Raw genomic sequence first — 20,669 nt, 5'->3', positions numbered from 1 at the left:
CTCCTGTGCAGGAGAAGTCTCCAGATCATGTTAAACTGCAGATTCTGACTTGGCAGGAGTGTGGTGGGTCAGAAACTCTGCATCTGAGAAGCTATCAGGAGAGGCTGATCCTACTGGTCTTTGGAGCTCACTTGCAATAGTAAGGCTGATAGGGCACATGCATCACTGAGAGGATATTCCACTCACGCCAGCACTGGCCTCTGATGCATCTTTGTCTTGGGTCTGTCATTGCTGCAGAGAGACATCCAGGTGTCATAAAAAATTTGGGATTATTTCTATTTGTGACACATAAACCCGCTGGAAATCTAGTTTTCTTCATGTCCTCAGATGCTCTGAGAAGGTTTTATTTCCTTCCAGCAGGCAGGTCACAGAGACTCTAGGGGTGAGAATGGGTCAAGTTTGGTGATAATTGCAGAGGGGACCCTTCTTCTATCTCAGGTTGCTCCCAGACTGGCCTTTGCTTTCAGGGAAAAAGATTCAAAACCAGAGGTCTCAATAAAACCTTCAGTTTTGGGGTGTGAAGTGGGAAGTGTGCTGAGTGTCCCAGGAAGAAAGGACTCTGATGAAAAGTCAGGAGCCTGTCGGCTTTCTGGTCATGGAGGGATGGGTTCAGGTAGACCATTCCTCTCCATGTCCATTTATTGGACTTGTCCTCGTGCTTCCTGACTCTTGAGGCAACCTCTGAGTTCTTCCTGGAAGGCTTCCTTGTGGTCACCCAACTTGCCAATGGATGATGCCAGGCTTGGGGTACAGAGCAGCACAGAAACCATGAGGAAGGAGGTGCTCTCAGACCCTGTGAAAGTAAGAAATGTTCTAACCTGAAAGCAATGTAATGAGTTGATCTGAGCTAAACTAACCTCATATGCCTGGGAGAAAGGACTCAAATCCTTTGAAGAAAGGTAGGTTTGCAGCTTATTTTATATATTATAATCAAAGTAGAAGGTGAAAATGTTGCATAAAATCCTTTAGGAGGTGAGAGATAACATAGCAGGGAAATTTTCAGAACTGGAAAAACCAAAAAATGGAGAAACATATTTTTCCCATTGATGGATAATAGATAATTAACTTTTACAGGACACAGAGAAGGTGTGCAGGGGACCAGATAACATAAAGCATTCTGTGTTACCATACACTTGTTCCAGATTCTGTGTTTTTGAATGGCCCAGCAAAGAAAATCATTCTGATCTGTCACAGTTAATCACTTCAAGATAAAAAAAAGAATCAGAGCTCACTTAAGGACTGACCTTTCCTAAGAAAAGTACATGCCTGGGATATGACAACATGCTATCACCTGCCCAGATAGAAATTTCTGATGAGATTATCCTGTGAGGCTTTTCGGGCCTGCCATGTGGCCCCCTGAGCATGTCAGGGTTATTGCACAGCCTCTTTCTGGTAACAGTCTCTGGAAATAGCAGGTGGGACAGAGCAGTCAAGAGGGAGGGCCCAAGAAAAGCCTATTGAAGCGGGATGAAAATCAGGCTCTTCTTCATCTTCTAAGCCAAAGCCTGGTTCCTGTGTCTATTTTCTGTGTATCTCAATGTTGCCCCTTAAAGGACAGAAGTTGAATAGTCATCCATGTCAGGTGCTTTAGAAATGCTGACCAGAGCAGGGTAAGCCCAGTGAAAAGACAGGCATTGTCCAAAGTACTATTAAGTCCAGTGTCAGAACTGTCCCATTAGGGGGATGTGCTATTTAAGACAGAGCTTTATGCTTTCAAGTATTCAAATGAAGGGCCCGGTGAAGGCTCTCCGGAGGTTTGTGGGAGAGGGTACTGCTCTGGAGGGCTGATTCCAAAAATGCCCTGAATGTCCACCATCACTACATTAAGATGTTGCATATGAGTCATTTCTGTGTCCCTGTCTTCCCACAGGGTCCAGGAGCTGGAGCATCTCCATGTGAATACTAAACCAGGGCCCTCTGTGTTGTTTTGTTGGGAGAAGAGAAGTTCTTGTAGAACCTTCAGCCCCTCTGAGAGGAAAGTAACCACAGATTCTGGGTTCTCCTGTCCCATTCTGCACAGAAAGTTCCCCTTGTTCCCCAGGACATCATGATATAGATAGATGTCTTCAGAAACAACAGGCAGGTGCCCCACAGACAGGAATTTGGGGAATGAAATATCTTCCCTGATTCTTATAAGGTCAGGGTGTGCCCTTTCCTCTCCTGGTAGTAACTCTACCAGGGACTGAGGATCCTGAGTTTCTCTCAGGTCAGGTTTCTGTGAGAACAGGAAAAACACAGGCCCTGGGTGGTGAGACATAACCCACAAGGTGGGCCTGTGGAGGGCTGTGAATATGTGGGTAATAAAGTGCAGTCCAACCTCCACCAGTAGGAAGCTCCTTTCATTCCTCCTGACTGTATGAGAAGTATAATCCTGACCCTAGGACATCCCCAAGGAGACACGTCCTCCTCTCGTTCTAACACCAGTACCTTTGTGTCTATAAGAACATAATTAGACTGCAAGTGTCATGCAGACTGACAGGCTTCCACTGGGCAGTTTTCCTTATTGATTTAATGTGTGTTTACAGAGCACCTGTCATGTGTCAGGCTCCTGGGTGGGCCCTGGAAACTCCAAGCAGAATGAGACAAGTGTGGGCTCTGTGCTCATTGACTTTACCTTGTCACACAGACAAGCTGTCAGATAAATCACGGGTCTAGAAACTTAATTATAATCTAGGGGAGGGCCTAAAAATAAACTTCTCATCTCTCCAGAGTACGTAATTGAGTTTCAGCTGGTCTGTGGAGTATGAAGAGCACTCCTGAGAAAGTATCCTCTTGGCTGAAACCTGGAGAGTTAGTGGACATTTAGTCCATAAAGAAGAGAGGGTGTAAAAAAAAGCTTCCAAAGAAGATCGACCTTTGTAGGGGTGATGCTTGGCTGGGTGGAAGAGTAGACAGAGTCCATTGAGGGAGCTTGAAGAGTTAGAAAGACTGTGGAATGAGTGATGCTGCTGAGGTTGGTCCCTTGCTGCACTATGGGTGCTGCTGAGGTGGAGTCAGTGGTGCCCCAAAAAGGCTCCTTCTGCAGAGTAATTCTGGCGCCCCCTGTGGATGAGTAGAAAAATGGCCAAGAAAAGGTAATTTTACTGTTAGGTATTTCTATGTTTGGTTTTGTACTTTCCATTCAACTTCCACTTTAGGCGATATTTAATTTATTTATGGATAATATTAATGAACTTATTGAATTATAGTGGAATATCATAAGCTTAATTTATTGAAAGTATACAATTCATGAAGTGTTTCAGATGCATGCACCAGAGACTTAGTACAGTGAAAATAAAGACCATGTCCCTTACTATTACAGTCTTCTCATGTCCTCTTGCAATCTCCTTTTTCTTCACCTCTGCACCCCCTTTTTAGTATTAGGGAAACTCTCATTGGCTGTTTTTCACTATAAATTATTTTACATTTCCTAGAGTTTGCATGTTTTTATCATAAAGTATATAAATTTAGGCTGAGGCTGGCTTCTTGATGCAACACAATTAATTTGATAGGGTTCTTTCTCTTTTTTTGGCTTTCTTTTTTTATTAATTTTTTAAAATATATTTTATTGATTATACCATTACAGTTGTTCTATTCCCCCCTTTCATTCCCCTCCACTCGCACACTCCCTCCCCCACCATTCTCCCCCCCACCTTAGTTTATAACCACGTGTCTCAAGTTCTTTAGATTCTACATTTCCCCCACTATTCTTGCCCTCCCCCTATCTATTTTCTACCTACCATCTATGCTATCTTCTGTGCCTTCTCCCCCCTTCTCCTCCTCCCACCCCCCTGTTTCTAACCCTCCATGTGTTCTTCATTTCTATGGTTCCACTCCTGATCTAGCTGTCCTCTTGGTTTGCTTTTGTTTTAGGCGTGGTTGTTAATAACTGTGTGTTTGCTGTCCTTTCACTGTTAATATTGTTCATCATCACTTTCTTATATAAGTCCCTTTAGCATTTCATATAATAAGGGCTTGGTGATGATGAACTCCTTGAACTTGACCTTATCTGAGAAGCACTTTATCTGTCCTTCCATTCTAAATGAAAGTTTTGCTGGATAAAGCAATCTTGGCTGTAGGTCTTTGGATTTCATGACTTGGAATACTTCTTTCCAGCCCCTTCTTGCCTGTAAGGTCTCTTTTGAGAAATCCGCTGACAGTCTGATGGGTACTCCTTTGTAGGTGACTGTCCCCTTATCCCTTGCTGCTTCTAGGATTCTCTCCTTCATTTTGGTCTTGGCTAATGTAATTATGATGTGCCTTGGTGTGTTCCTTCTTGGGTCCAACTTCTTTGGCACTCTCTGAGCTTCCTGGATTTCCTGGAAGTCTATTTCCTTTGCCAGACTGGGGAAGTTCTCCTTTATTATTTGTTCAAATACGTTTTCCACTCGTGGCTGTTTCTTTCCCCCTTCTGGTACCCCTATAATCCGGATGTTGGAACGTTTAAAGATGTCCTGGAGGTTCCTAAGCCTCTCCTCATTTTTTTGAATTCTCATTTCTTCATTCCTTTCTGGTCGGATGTTTCGTTCTTCCTTCCGGTCCATTCCATTGATTTGAGTCCCAGTTTCCTTTCCATCGCTATTGGTTTCCTGGACATCTCCCTTCATTTCAATTAGTTTAGCCTTCATATGTTCCTCTAATTTGTGACTATAATCTACCAATTCTGTGAGCATCCTGATAAATAGTGTCTTAAATTGGGCTTCTGAGAGGCTGGCAATCTGTTGGTCGCTTAGAGTTATTGGCTCTGGGACTTTGAGTTCTTCTTGCGCCATCTTTTGGGCTGTTCATGCCTGTTAAGTAGCAGGATCGGAGCCCTAGGTTTTCACCAGAGCAGGGCAACTAAGTCCCTGGGTTGTGACATTGTATGTGGGGGCGGGGTCAAAGAGGGACAATGGCTTCCCTCTGCCACCCGCCTCCGCAACCCCCACCGGCACCGCAGCCACCACCGTCACCAGGCCCACGCACCTTGCTCCACTGCACGCGAGTGTGCCACCGCTGTCAGCCCTCCACCACTGGGTTCGCCCCCTGAGGCCTGCGTGGTCCGTCTCACTGCGCGCGAATGTGCGACCTTGGTCAGTCTGCCCCAAACCCTGACTAGTTCCAGGCTGCCTGCGCTCCTAGGTCTGTCCTGCCCGACCCAGCTCCACTGCTGGTTCCGCCTCTCTTACCGTCCCCGTTGAACGGTTCGTAGCTGTCAGACTTCCATATAATTCCATTTTCTGGTCTCTGGGTGTGTCTTAGTTCTCCAGAACTTTTGTTGTATTGAAACTTGGTTGTGGGAGAAGGCACAGTGTTTCCACCTATGCCTCCATCTTGGCGGAAGTCCTTTTTATTCTCTAGTTATATCTCATTACTGGGATGCATTAATTTTATCTATTCAGTCTTTAGGCACATTTCTTTTGTTTCTCATTTAGGACTATTAAATTAAACCTGTTATGAACATGATTGTAGAACAATGTTTAATTCAAAGAATTGGTGCTTGTAAAACCATGAATAGCTAGAGGAATGGAAGTTAGAGAGTTGCCCCTGAATGTCTGGTCTCAAGGTCGCACAGCCAGAACCCCACCTAGAAGTACAGAAACACCTGCTTCTTCACATAAAGCTGTGTCTGCCACAGACCACCCATCAGTCAACATGGCAGCAGAAATAATGGCCCCGTCTCCCTTCCAGCTTCTAAGTTATGAACCAGTGCACCTCAGAAACTGCATTTTTTTCACATCTGGATTCTCAATCACTGGAAGTAGGGAAAAAGTTGTGTTTAAACTTTCAGTCCCTCTAATATAAAAGGAAACCTAAAAAAAGATTAAGCATATATGCCTGGTTCGAATAGAAAATACACAGGATGTCTGAGTCTCCTTGTAGGCTGTGCAATTCCAGGAGTGATCCCACACAAGAAGCCTCAACTCTCTCATGTGATATCATAGAAAAATGCTTCTAAATCTGGGAAAATAGAACTATGTTGTTTCCTAGCTACCTTCAGTTTATTAAAAGTTACTCCCACCCTGGCTGGTGTGGCTGAGTGGATTGAGTGCTGGCCTGTGAACCAAAGGGTTGTCAGTTTGATTCCCAGTCAGGGCACATGCCTGGTTTGTAGACCAGTTCCCCAGTTGAGAGCATGCGAGAGGCAACAACACATTAATGTTTCTCTCCCTTTCTTTCACCATTTCTTCCCCTCTCTTTAAAAATAAATAAATAAATATTCTTAAAAATAAAAAAAAGTAAAAGAAAAATGCTTCATCTTCTTTCTTGGATTTTAGAAAGAGCATCTAAAACGTGGGAAATTTTCTAAGTGATGAGGGTGATAAATATATTTTGTTGTGATGAGGCAACTCTTGGCAGGCCTCTGGATAGTTGCAGAGTGAGGGCAGGTCACCAGAAAGACCAAGTTCTGATAAGAAGCTTGTAATTTTCTGCTGTCAATATAAGAGATGTTTCAACTTGATGGGATTTTTTACAAGTTTTCTTGGGCCAAACATGACCATGATTGCGGGGAAGAAAAATCTCAATGGATTGAGATAATGTTCTGAAGAATGGCAATTTTGCACCATATTTTATACAGAATTGTCACATCCAGGGGCCTAAGGGGTGACATGAAATTTACTAGCAATAGATTAAGGAGTTGGGAGAAAGCAAAATGCAGAAATCTCTGTGACTGGGTAAAAAGTAGAACAAATAGACAAGTACATTTATTAGGTTGGTTGTTGGTACGGGATAGTCAGCAGTTAAAAATTAACATGACAATAGTAATGAGAAGGTATGTGGTCTCTGCTATGGTGCAGGGAGGGGTCTGAGAAAAATTAAATTACTCTGACATTTCAATGGTATGCTACATTAGAGGCAAAAAGACAATAAACACTCTCAGTTAAAGTGAAGACTACGCTTTGTCAGGAAAGATACCAGTCTAGGACATGACTATTTGCCATGAGTCACTTTGGGTTAGCTTTTTAATTTCAGACCATTCTACATCGTTTCTTGGGGTCTCTGAGCCATAAGTCCTACCATGCAGGCCTCCTTTGAGATGGTCAGGTTTGGTATGTGGCCCCTTTTTTGTTCACTCTGCTCCTTTTGGTAATAAATCAACCTGACCAATACATTGGTTATTGAATTTACTGTTAGATAATATTGTCCCAAGTGCTAAGAAGGGAACCTTAAGAAGTCTTAGGGGCAGCATTTGTCTTAAAGAATGATAAACCATTGGTGATGCAGCAAGACCTTAACCTTGGATGGAAGTCAAAGCCAAATGTTCTTAAAAGCGAACAGCAGGTAAATGGGAGACGGTTGGTCCCACAGGCCTTTATCAGAAAAACACTCTGGATCATTTCAAATCTATAAGCTATCATGCACTAAATTTTGCTGTCTCATTTATCTGTGTTTTGCATCTTGTATAACATTTACTTACACTCTGAGGGCACACTATACACCAATCTAGTTTTAACCATCTGACCATGATATAGGTTCTTATTTACTGTTCATTATTCACTAATGAATAATAATAATTCATTATTCATTATTAGTCTGAGTTTTGCTATTTGTATTCTTTTTTTAAAAGATTTTATTTATTTATCTTTAGAGGGGAAGGGAAGGAGAGAAAGGGAGAAATATCAATGTATGGTTGCCTCTCGTGGGTCCCCTGCTGGGAACTGGCCTGCAACCCAGGCATGTGTCCTGACTGGGAATCGAACCATGATTCTTTGGTTCGCAGGCTCACACTCAATCCACTGAGCTACACCAGCCAGGGCTGCTATTTGTACTCTTGATAGCTATGACCTTAAGGTTTATTTGGGTACCAGGCTGTAAGAACAGAATGCTGTAAATTTCATTACTACCTAAATTTGCACAGGTGAGGGGGACAGTAAGGGTTTCATAAGAAAATGTCCTGTGTAAGAAAAACAAATACCATATGATTTCACCCTTATGTGGAATTTAATGAATAAATGGAAATAACAAGCCAAATAGAAACAGACTCACAGATGGAGGACAGATGACAGGCAGTTGGGTGGGGGGTGGTTAGGTTAGGGGATGGAGGGACTGAGCAAAAAAGAAAAGGTTCACAGACATTGGCAACAGGGTGGTGATTGCTGGGTGCTGGGGAGTATAAGGGGGGTAATTGGTAATGAAAAAAATACTAACATTTGAATAAAAAATAGCAGCCATCCTTTTTGTTCATGTCTGAGTGTTCAACTCATTGTTAACCTGGTTTCCCTGAGCTCTTAACATGTAGGTTCACATGGAGGATTTAAAAAAATAGCTCAGATAAATTCCAGCCTTTTACCTTAAAACAGAGAGGTCCAGAATTCTGAGAAAAACTCCCACAAGTTCACTTGATATAATTCCAGTGGGTCCCCTGCTGGTGCCTACCAAGGAGATCCCTGGATGGGCTTCTCTGAAATCTTGCCACACTGTACCAAGTAAATGTCAAAGTAAGAAATGTGTAAACATGTAGAGAAATTTTAGAAGTTAATTTGAAACAGTAAACAATATCTCAACAAATTGAAAAAATGCTCCAGAGAATGGAAGTTTTCCACCTTATTTTATACATTACAATCAAAGGGAAAAAACATAGGGGTTACAAAAATTTACTGGTGATGCATTAGAGAGTTGGGAGAAGGAAAAGAGGTAAAATCTGGGATAGGATAAAAATTAGAACAAATACACATAAGTTTTCACATTGATGGGTATATATAGGACAGTAGCAGATAATTTTAATATGATAACAATAATAATCAAAGTTTTTTTGTCTCTGCCTTGATGCAGTAAGTGTTCCAGAAAAGAATATATGATTCTGACATTTTGGAGTTATATTATCAGAGATGCAAAGGTCACCAGACAAAATGAAGATGGACATTTTTAATAACAGAACCCAGACTAAAATATGACTACCTGCCTTATTCTGTTCACTTTCAGTTACTGAGTTTTAATTTCAGAGCACTCTGTGTGGTTACTATAGGTCTCTGGGTTCATAAGGTTCACCATGAAGGCTTCCACGGAAGATTTCAGGTTTATATGTGTCTTTTATTATCCATATATTCCAATTCTCCAAAATCTTTGAAAGGGTGAGGAGCTAGAAATAATAAAAAGTGTCCTATTATTTAATCAAACATACCAACATAAGGAAATCTCCCCTCATAAAATAAACAACAATAAAATCATAACCTAAACATAAGGATCAGAGAGGTTATGAATGGGCAGAATACAGGAAAGATATGGAGGCTCCATTACTATCACCCAATGTCTAGCCTTGTGTTTCTCTCCCATGCAGCTGATCCTGAGTTATGTCTTTATAATAAACCTTTAACAGTAAATAAAGCCTTTTCTACATTCTATGTCTCTTCCTACAGACTTATAATACATGAGGGGGGTAATGAAAATTCCCAAATTTGTAGTTGATTAGGTGGGACTATGAATAGCCTGAGCAACCCTACTTGCAATTGGCATCAGCAGGAACAGTAGTCTTGTGTTACTGAGCCTTGAACCTGTGGGGTCTGCATGCACTCTGGGTACTCAGTGTCAGAACTACATGGAATTATGGGACATGGCTTTGGAGAATTGGTTGCTGATGAAAGAGAAAAACTCTTTATCTCATATGAAAAAGAATCTGGTTGGTGTGAGAGTAGAATTGACTGAATATATATAATCTGCCCATATCAGATGCTCAGGGAATTTGAGATTTCATGTTCATTCCCCTCTTTCCCTAAGACCTCCCACACCTTAAGATGCCACATTTATTTTTGTTTCTTTTCTCTGTTTTCAGAGAGATGTCTAAGGCACCTCTCCCAGGCAGAATGAAGGTCCAGGCCTGTAAACCTGCTACACACACTGCTGTCTACCCTGAAGTGGGGCTATTTGCCTGATGCCTAAAGAGCTAAAAAATTGACAGCAGGTGGTAGTGAAAGGGGAAAAAAAGCATATAGGAGTATTTCAGAGGAAAAGTTGAAGCAAAAATGGGCAGCTAATGTTCTAAAACTGGAACTGCCTAGTGGTTTACGGTCTTTTAAGGGAGAGAGTTGAACAAAAAATCATGATTAGGCATTTAAATGTCATATGCTCTGAGGATTGCTAAGTTAGTATATTTTTTTATTCTTCATCTTTGTAAAGATTTTATTCATTTATTTTTAGAGAGAGGAGAAGTGGAGGAGAGTGAGAGGAAGAGAAACATCAATGTGTGGTTGCTTCTCATGCGCTCCCTACTGGGGAACTGGCCTGCAACACAGGCTTGTGCCCTGACTGGGAAGTGAACCAGAGACCCTATGAATCACAGGCCTGCACTCAATAGACTGAGCTATACCAGCCAGGGCAGTATATACTTTTTTAAGTGATACTTTAAACCTGACTTATTTCTCTCCTGCCATCATTCTGTGTGGGGGTCAATGGGTATTATAGTCCTGAGGTCTTCCAGCTTGCAGAGAACACAAATTCTGCATCCAGTTTTCAGACTGTGTTGGTCATGTTAATTTAAGAGCCGGAAATGGATCTAATCACCTTGTGTTTAGCAGGCTGCATCCTTCTCTTACTTGTCAATGTATCTCTTGCAACCTGTTTTTCTGATAAGTTTCCACCTTTTTACTCACAAATGCCATATTGGGCGGGTTTTTTTGCCTTTAATTTTTTAATTTAATTTGTTTGTTTGGGGTTTGTTTTTTTTTGGGGGGGGTATTTTTAGAAAGGGGAACGGGTGGAGAAAGAGAGAGAGAGAAATGTTGATATGAGAGAGAAACATCAGTCAGTTGCCTCTCATGACAGGGGTCCCTATTTGGAACGCAGGTATGTGCCTTGACTTCTAATTAAGCCAGCAACACTTTCTTGCTTTGTGGGAGAACAACCGACTAACTGAGCCTCAGGAGTCAGGTTCCCATTTATTCTTTAATAAATAGATGTCACATGTGCCTTCTCAAAGTTCTCTCATGTACCACACTTAGTCAATTAGTCTAAAGTGAACTCCCCTGAAGCACATTTCCTGGCTGAATCCTTGGCAGAAATATAGAGATGGTCCACAGTATTTTTCTGTGTTTTATTTGTAATAAATAGCTTAAAATCAATATACTAAAACCAAAATTTCAGGGTGGCAAAATGTTGATTTCCTTCAATAAACGCAGATTACTTGAATCTCTCTTTTTCCTTCAACCTTCCAGTTTCTCCCCAGTTCATTCAGAGGAAAGCCAAGGTTCTGGCTGATGGCTTTTTTATTTCTGACTTCATGTACTCTCATCTTCTGATCTCTCGGCTCCAATAAGTTTACATCTTCTGTGCTGAGCCAACACATTTGAGTTGGAAAAGCAAATAACCCCATGTATGCCTCACTTTATTCTAACATACTATTGACACCAGAAAAGACATGGACATTCCTACTGCCTGTCACATACTAAACCCAATAAAGCAGAGACAGGGATTGAATCTTTATGGGAGCTTTATTCAGAGGGCCAGTGATCTGAGAAGAGGGTGCGTTCATATCCTAAGGAACCATTTAACATTTTGTTTCCAAGCCAGAATTTTTGTAACAGAAAAAAAAAATGTGGTGAGGGGTTTTGAAATTTAGGGAAAATTAGGTTTAAAAAAAAGCTACAGCATTCTCCCTATGGGTGGTTAGCTGTTCCCCCAGGTGGGCAGGTGGTGTCTGTCTCTCCCTGGAACAAAATGGCTCAGATGTCTCCATCTGTGCCCCAGAATTTCAGCTGTCTCTATTGGGAGGCAAGATGGACCTTATCTGCATTTCCTGAAACAATAACTTTAACATATACATTACTTACTAGGCTTATAACTACTTACCTTAAACTAAAATTTTCTAATTCTTGAGTCCCCTATCAGGTGTTCTCATTTAAAAAAAAACCCTCTGCCCTGGCTGGCATGGCTTGGTGGATTGAGTGCTGGCCTGTGAACCAAAGGGTCACCAGACTGATTCCAGTCAGGGCACATGCCTGGGTTTCAGGATGGGTCCCCAGTAGGGTTCACACAAGAGGCAACCCAGCCAGGACAGAGAAATTTTTATAAACCTATTCTAATTATTTCCAGAAGAAGTAGACATACAGACATATATATATATATATATATATATATATATATATATATATATATAGACAGACACGAACAGCAACTTGTTCATTTTTAAAATGTTCATTTTTATCATTTTTAAAATGATAGTTTCATTTTAAAAATAAATAATATTCTGAGAATATTGGGAATGTCTCAGAGCATTACAATGTTACTTAGGAAAAGTGTGACAGAAAATTAAAATATAGAGAAAAGAAAGTTCATGAAATAGTGAGCAAATTGTAAAAGTCATAGAGGATTCAATTCATGAATATGCTACTGAGCTTGGAGATGATATTTGAATCATATATGAACAGATAATAATTGCAGCCCTTAACTATGCTCAGGATGACTTCACATTGTTTTGTCTTTAGGAGTTGAGAACACAGTTCACTTGCAGTCACAGAGTCAAGTGACCTACTGGCCTGACTTTGAAGCCATACAAAGATAAGATGATGCCGTACAGCTATATGATCTAATCGTACATAAAGATCCAACCAGCACTGCTGCAAGAAATCTTAAAATTACCACTTGAAAAGCTCAGGGGAAACAGGTGGAGACTACTCAGGAACTGAACAAGTGTCTAAATAATTTTTTTTGGAGACCAAGAAGCATGGCATCAGCTTATAAGGTTTTATATCAATGAGCATGACTGTGCTAAAGCAGCCTCTTGTTTGCAGGAGCATATAATGACTTATTGACACAACCACTTACACTGCAGTATGCTGAGGTTAAATACACCCAAGGTAGACTTGCAAATCTTGAAGTTTTGCAAATCTTACTGTGATGTTGCTGGCTATGAGGGTGGCCAATATCACAGGCTCTGTGGAGAAACAGAAGATGTGACTGCGTGAGAATGGGCTTAAGACATGGAGCCATGCTGCTTACTCAGAGATCTCAGCCACTCACAGTCCTCAGTGAGCTATGTAAAGTTCAACAGAGTATGGTCTTGATATTTGCAGAAGGACAATTTTCTAAGTTCAGGTGATAATATGTAAGGAGAGCTCCTCTCTGCAGCTCCTCTCTGACCCCATATAACCTCAGGGTAATTCCATACTTGTTCCCTCACTCATCTTTGTTACTAACACACAAATCCCCTTCCCAGCTCATATGACCTATACACTCACCATCAGATGGAACTTTTCTCTCATGACTTGTTATTACTATTTTCCTAGACCTTTTTTTTTTTCACTTCACAAAACATCAGGTCCTACCCTTATGTAAACTTTAGGTGTGTTGGGGAAGGAAGGCTTACTGCACTTTTCCATCTCTGGGGCCAGGGAAGTTTACAGTAACAGAAAAAGCACTTACCTTTTGGTAAATAACTTAAGAAGCAGTAAAGATGGCCTAATTCAGCTTTCATGGCTGTAGATCTGGAAGATTTCCATCTTAAAGACTTCTCAGTCTGAGCAAGACTTTATTTTCTAGCCTGCTTTTTCATATTATGGTGAAATTAATCTCTAGAGAGAAGTGGTTATGATTTTTAACAAACACGTTGACTATAGGAACAGGAGTAAAGGATTTGCCATAATGAGGGCCATATGTAAAACTCAGAGCTAACACAACATTCCATGGAAAAACTAAAAAATCTTTACTAATATCATGAAAAAGAAAATGATGCTGTTTTCCCAAATATTCAGCATAGAACTGGGAGTTTTGACCACAACATTTATGTAAGAAAATGAAATAAGTTGTATGCAAAATGGTTTTAAAAACCTATCCTTTCTGAAAATAAAACGTAATCTTATTTGTAGAAAACCATCTTTCTCTCTCTCTCTCTCTCTCTCTCTCACACACACACACACACACACACACACACAGAACTAATAAACAGAGCAAAGTTGCAGGAGATAAAATCAACACTTAGCATCATGTTTTTTCAATAACAATGAAGAATTTCAAAATGAAATTAAGAAAAAACTCCCATTTACAATGGCATCAAAGACTAGAATATGTAGGAATAAACTTAATTGACAAGTCAGAAAACATATACACTAAAAACTACCAAATATTTTTGAAAGATATTGAAGTAGACACAAATCAATGAAAAAGCATACAAGTTCATTTAATGGAAGATACAAAGCTATCTACCTATTTGATGCAATCACTATCAAAATATGAAGGTGTTTCTTGCAGATATAAAAAAATCCACCCTAGATTTCATAAGGAATTTCCACAAATGACAGTTGTTGAAACAATCTTTTAAAAAGAATGAATTTGGAGGCAACATATTTTTTAATTTCAAAGCTTACTGTACAGCTAAAGCAAACAAAACAGTCTAACACTAGCATGAAAACTTGTTTATCAAAAGACACAATCAAATGGCTTCAAAGAAAAGGCCAAGACTATTCAATGGAGGAAAGATAGTTTTTTCAACAAATGAGTTGAACAACAATATCCACATGTAGGAAAATGACATGGATCATTGTCTGATACTACACACAAAAATTAAGTAAAAGTAGATCAAATTCTTCAGGTTAGATCTAAAACTATAAAATGCTTAGAAAAAGTATAGGGAGAAAATCATCTTCAACGATTTCAGCCAAGTAACCCAGATGCCACAAGAAGGAGGAAAAAACAGAGCCAGAGAGAAAATTTATTCCCTATTACCAGGCTCTCACTGTGACACTCTAAGGACAGGGTGTGAAAACAACAAAGAATCAAAACAGTGATCTCTGGTCTGAGCTCCCCATCATGGAGGGTCCAAAATAGTGTTTTTTACTTGCAGGCCTGCCCATGGCTGCTGTGGCAGGGATTGGCTTATTTACTAGAGTTGTTTAGTTCAATGACAGAATATCTCACATTTTTTAGTATTTGTTGATTAAATGCAATTATTCTAAAAATTGTTAGCCTTATCAACAAATTTATTGTAGAAGTTCAGCCATTTTATTTAGAGTTTATTAACATAGAGGAGGGAGGTCAGTCATACTTCACATCCGGCCTGAGGGAAACACTTTCAAATAAAACTTAGAGGCTTGACTACTAAAGATAAAGACAATATGAAGGTTTCTAAATGCCTTAGTAGAATACATGTGCTCCAAAAGGTGAAAATAAATACCTCCTCTTTTCAGTTATCTAAGATCATAATATCAGTGATGATAGTGACACCAGTGATAACATCAGCTCTAGGAATAGCAATTTCAGCAAAACATAAGCTATGGTGATATCCACATCTGTGACCATTCAGGGGCCTGCCACCTCTATGAGCCTACTATGGCTACAATAGTCTGGGTCATGCTGGTCATATCTTTGAGACTGAAGAACAAGTTGCTGTACTTGTTCCTCATGTACTTTTATCTCATCAATGATACAAGAATAAAAAGTAATTTATGAAGCCTCTGGTGAGAACTACTTAGACATTTACATGCAGATTTCTGAGATTTGTAGCAAGGATGTGCCATTTACAAAAAGAAAAACTCTTTTCAGACTGGTTTCTACACCTCAGGAAAGATAGAGAGTCTGAATGGGGGAGTTAATGTGACCAGGTAGCTAGAACTATTCATCATGACCTGGGTGCTATCACAGCCACTAACATAACATCAGGTGGGCAGAGCAGCATTTATCACAGATAAAAATAAAATATCCTGGATTAGACAAGGACAGGAAGTCCAGATCATTGGCATCAACTGCAGCACTGTGACCTGTTATATAGCCCTTACCTGTGGAGTCAGAGAAAGCTCACTTTGACTAGTCAACAGAGAAATAAAAGACTCTACTCACTGCAAATTCATCACAGCCCTCAATCTCCCCTCTTACATACACTCTTTTAGTGACTCCCTTGCCTGTCCCCAGGTTTCTAGTCAGCTTTACTTACTGATACACAAATTCCCTAAGACCTGGGAAAATTGTTGATTCAACCAATACACACCTTGTGGTACAGGAATGAAATCTGACTTTTTCCAGCTCTCCTAGGCCCTGTGAAATCTGTTTCTCCAGACCACACTTTGAGAGCCAGCTTCACACATCCCTACTGTGTTGGACTGGAGACTGGACATCTCTAGCCATTCATTTGGTTTTTACCCCCAAGATTGTCTTTTGTCCTTGCCTTCCATAGGCTTCACCTCAACCCTTTTTCTAGTCTGACTCATCTTCACTCAAAATTTCTTCCTGACACAAATATCTACACTACCTCTCCTTCTGTACTCATGGTGTTTCCAAACTTACAACCTTTCATCATTTTGAAGACTACTACTCCACCCCCACTGGATTCTCATCTATTTTTCTTCCTCCCCTTTATCCTAAGTCCTCTGTCCCATAACTCCTGCTACCATGGACACTCAGTGTTTTCCATTGACCCCTTGTCAGGGCACTTATCTGAGTATTTAAAAACAGTCTGACCACTCACACCATCCAAGTCTGCAAGATTGGCACGTCCACCTTCTTGCACCAGCTGCAGTTGCTCCCCCATCAACAGAACAGGTACACAGTTCCTAATTTATATTTTTCAACGACAAATTGAACTCCCAGAAGAGCTTTTTTGCATAGCATCCCTTCATCCCATTGAATCTATACAGTGCCTAAAACCCCAAACCCTTAGACTTTACAATTTCTATTTTTGACTCTGAAGACCCCATCCACCTATGGTCCTTGTCTTTATCCACCCCTGCTTACACACAATCCACTTCTGGCTACACCTTCAAGGATTTCAGCCAAATACTGCATAGGCGATGAGAATCAGGAAAGCAAACAGAAAAAAAAGGAGAGATTTATTTTCCATTTCCCAGGTTCTGGTTGTGAGCTATCTAAGGACAGACATGTAGTTTGTGAATCCAACAACAACAACAACAACAACAACAGAATGAGGACACTGATGTCTGTCCTAAATTCCAGGTGAGAGAGAGTGATCAAAACAGGGTCACTAACAGAAAAACTTGGGGCATGAGCATAGCTGACAAGATAGAAAAATGCATGTTTATTAGATTTGTTGAATTTCCTGATAGAATGTTACTTAAAATCCCTGTAATCTTGAAGATGCAGTGAACATGCATGTCAAATGAGAACACTGTTGATGGTTAGTCTGCTGTGGAGGTGCTCCTTTTACAGCCTCTGCCTCTTCTCAGATTCTGGCACCAAGGCTTCTTTGAGGAAACCTTAGGCCACAGAAGAATGTGGGCAGTCAGGATATCTCCTGATATGGATGCCAAGTCAAAGGTGAAGGAAGAAAATGGAAATTATTTATTTGAAATATTGTACCAGATAAAAAAATTAATTGGAACGTTGGAACATATGGGAAGGAGTGACAAAGTGAGCAAGATGTCAGGATTAGCTTATTGCAGGTAGTTGTTGTCCAAGTTTAACAGGAGTCAAACCAATATAAAAATGTAAGAAAAATATTATTCAAGCCCATTCAATATGGCAGTGAGAATGAAATAAAAATTTCATTTATTCTTTAATAAATAGATGATAAATAAATTTAATAAATTTATTAAATTTAATAAATTTCTGATACAGAAGCCTGGAAAGAATTTAAGAAGAGGAGGAAGCATAGGCATCTGTGTTTCTTAACTGGCTATACACAAAAGAAAATTAGAATTTGTCTTGAAACCCTGACATGAGGTCATTTTACAACTAGGTTGTAAAGTTTCCCATACAACTTAGGCTTCTATCTTTTTTCAGAGACTGGGACACAGGTATGTTACCAGAATTTATTTCATAAGAATGAATCTAAAGCTCCTAGACAGATAGACTGGCAAGAAACTTTGGAGAATACCTGTGTGCATTTCAGAAGGGCAAAGCAAGAGCCTGCAATTACAAATTGTATGTACATTTCCACAGAAAATGCTCTGAAAAAGGAAGTCAGAAACCTGTAGTCAGAAAGAGCCTATCAAATGATTAGTGAATCTGAGGGAATATTAAACCCTCTAGGTCATAACAAAACTGCTTTTCACAGTGTCGAAAAACACAAATATATCTCTTGCAGCCAAGACCCAGTTTGCATTTCCATCAATTCCTGCAATGTATGAAGAGTTGCAAATTCACAGCCATCAATACACAGGTTCAAACATATGTGAGAGGCAAGTTCTGATCTTCCAGAAAGCTGTGTTTCTTTAGTTTTTCATAGAAACATTAAATTTTGTTCTGTAGTGACTTTCTCTTTGATCAAATGTCATCTCCAAGAAAGAAGAATGTTTTTGATCCCAGGACATGGCTGGTGACACTGAATTTCCCCAGATTCGTTACTTAACTACACAGGAACTGACATTCATCCTATAGTGTACTCTGACAAAACTTACTGTTATGTAGAGTTAGATGAAAACTTTAACAGCCTGTTGAGGGTAGAAGGAAGTACCCTCACACTTCACCTGCAGGCTCTCTAGCTTTGGGGAATTCCCTCTTCTCCTAAGAAATGCCAAAATACCAATCAGGTCACTCTCAGCTTTTTAGAGGGTGAGGTCATTTCTAATTAGTTGGCCATTGTTCTCAAGTAGGACATTGAAACCAAAGTCTTGGTTGTATTAAGAAAGTTTCCAATTATATTGTTAACAAAGAAGACAGAGTCATAGTGAATGCATGTAAATAATTCTTTTGCTGTGAAAACAGAATACTTAAAAAGACAAGAAAATGTTGATGGGAAATCAAATATTGAAACAAAAATTAGTGTTGTTACCCATATGAGTATCCTTTAGTTTATTTCCATTTTTTAAGACTGTGTTCAGGTGCCCTCCACACATCCACAACTAGGAGGGTCTGAGCTCTGATACATGTGAACTTATCATGTGCTCCTATCAGTCATCTCAAGACCACTGCTGGTTCTAAGAGAAACACAGTGTCACTTCCATGGTGAAGATCGTGTTAGAGGAACCAGAGATGGAATCTGGTATGGAATATGACGTTAGGTCAACAATGACAATGTCAGCTCACATTTTTGAGAATTTATTGACTCAGTGAAAGTCTTCTATGGACTTTCCACCTCAACATAAAATCTATTAAAATTGCAAAAAAACAAGTTCTGAGTTTAATAACACAGAATAGGGAGGTATTCCACTCATGCATGACATCTAATTTGAAGAAACTAATGTGTGGAAACTTCACACTGGTAATTCTCAGCATTATTTATTTGACAGGGTCTATGATGGAGATTCTGTTGTGCCAGTGTAACAGGGTAACTTCACCAGTGTTTAAACAATGTGAAAACTTTTACCTTGATGGAGCCAGGGAGATGAGCATGACTCTAAGCCATGATGCAATGTAGCCAGAGGGACTCATTGTGCCTCTGAGAGCAGCATAGAGGCAGCTCCTGTATCATGGGGCCAGGCTTGCCTGGATTAACTATGGCAGCCGAGAAAGGTTGAAAGTAGTGGAGTGCTAGCAGGTGTAGCCAATTGTGAAGGAGTCAGAAATGAGGTTATGGGGGTGGATCCAGGCTAGGATTTAAAAAGGCAGTCTGCCATGTGTGAAGGGGAGAATGAGGGACCTGGCAGGACCATTAGGGGAAAAAGACTCTCAACCACCAGCCGTGAGAAGGCCCCACACGGTTTGGATTAAGAACCGGAGGTCTGGCCCTGGCTGATGTAGCTCAGTGGGTTGAACCCGGCCTGTGAACTAAAGGATCGCGGTTCGATTCCTAGTCAGGGCACATGCCTGGGTTGCAGGCCAGTTCCCAGCAGGGGCCGCACGAAAGGCAACCATACATTGATGTTTCTTTCCCTCTCCTTCCCTTCTAAAGATAAATAAATAAAATATTTTTTAAAAAAGTCCTTAAAAAAAAAACAACTGGAGATCTGGTTGACACAACTGATGGTGTGGAAACTGAGGGAGACATTCCCAGCCAAACACAGATTATGGAGAGGAACCTGGAGAAGTGAGATGTAGACATCAGGTTTATTTATTTGGCAGTACTTCTGACTGGCATGCTCTGAGAATGGCCTGAATGACAAAGGGGAGAGGGGAGAATGGTGTGTTTGTGGTTTTATTTCTGTTTTCTGAAAGGACTGAGATTTAATGCCAGAATTCTGACATATTGTAAACTTGTATGTCTTTTAATTAAAGAATTATTTTCCTTTTTATCATACTATGGCATTGAGAGCCATAGTCCTGAGTACAGTAGTGGAAAGAACGTAGAGTAACAAAAGACCCTGAGGAAAGTCATTTCTGTAACACCAGGACAGATTAATTTTCTCCTCGAGCAGCAGATTCATGCCACTGAACAATTACTGTGTGGAAATCACGTTTGTGTCACAGGTCATGACCATGGCATCCTTGTGTTCTGTGACTGGTGTTGCTGCCCAGGGGGGTGGTCATTTTCATGGGCTCTATAGAGAACCATATGTTGTGATCTTTTGAGAGTGGGCTTGGGACCTGGGGCCATGCTGCTTCCTCAGAGATCTCAGCCACTCATAGTCCATAGTAGGCTCTGTAAAGTTCACCAGGACATGGTCCTGACCTGTGCAGGATGACCATTGTCATCATTGAGATGACAATGTATAAAAAGTGGATGGCACCTTCTCTCTAATGCCAGATTACTCCAAGATGACCCAAGACTTGTTCCTGTGAACATCACTGTGATACCAGCACAGGACAGCACTTCCTGGCCCATATGTCATCCACATTATCACATGGAATTTTTTTCTTATACACTTATGTTAATTCTTTCCTAGAAGTTTCTTAGACTTCAAAAATGTTCAAGTCACACTCCTCATGTAAACTTCCACAAATGTCAAAGAGGG

General features: G+C 40.4%; 1 pseudogene; it reads left to right on the top strand.

Moving 5' to 3' along the window:
• Positions 1-726: 726 nt before the first annotated feature.
• Positions 727-12,790, top strand: LOC118986574 (ER membrane protein complex subunit 2-like; annotated as a pseudogene).
• Positions 12,791-20,669: the final 7,879 nt, after the last annotated feature.

This window comes from Sturnira hondurensis, unplaced genomic scaffold, assembly GCF_014824575.4.
Source record: "Sturnira hondurensis isolate 20B ecotype Veracruz unplaced genomic scaffold, ASM1482457v3 Scaffold0004327, whole genome shotgun sequence".
Classification (NCBI taxonomy): Eukaryota; Metazoa; Chordata; class Mammalia; order Chiroptera; family Phyllostomidae; genus Sturnira; species Sturnira hondurensis.
This window is presented reverse-complemented; position numbering and strand designations above follow the sequence as displayed.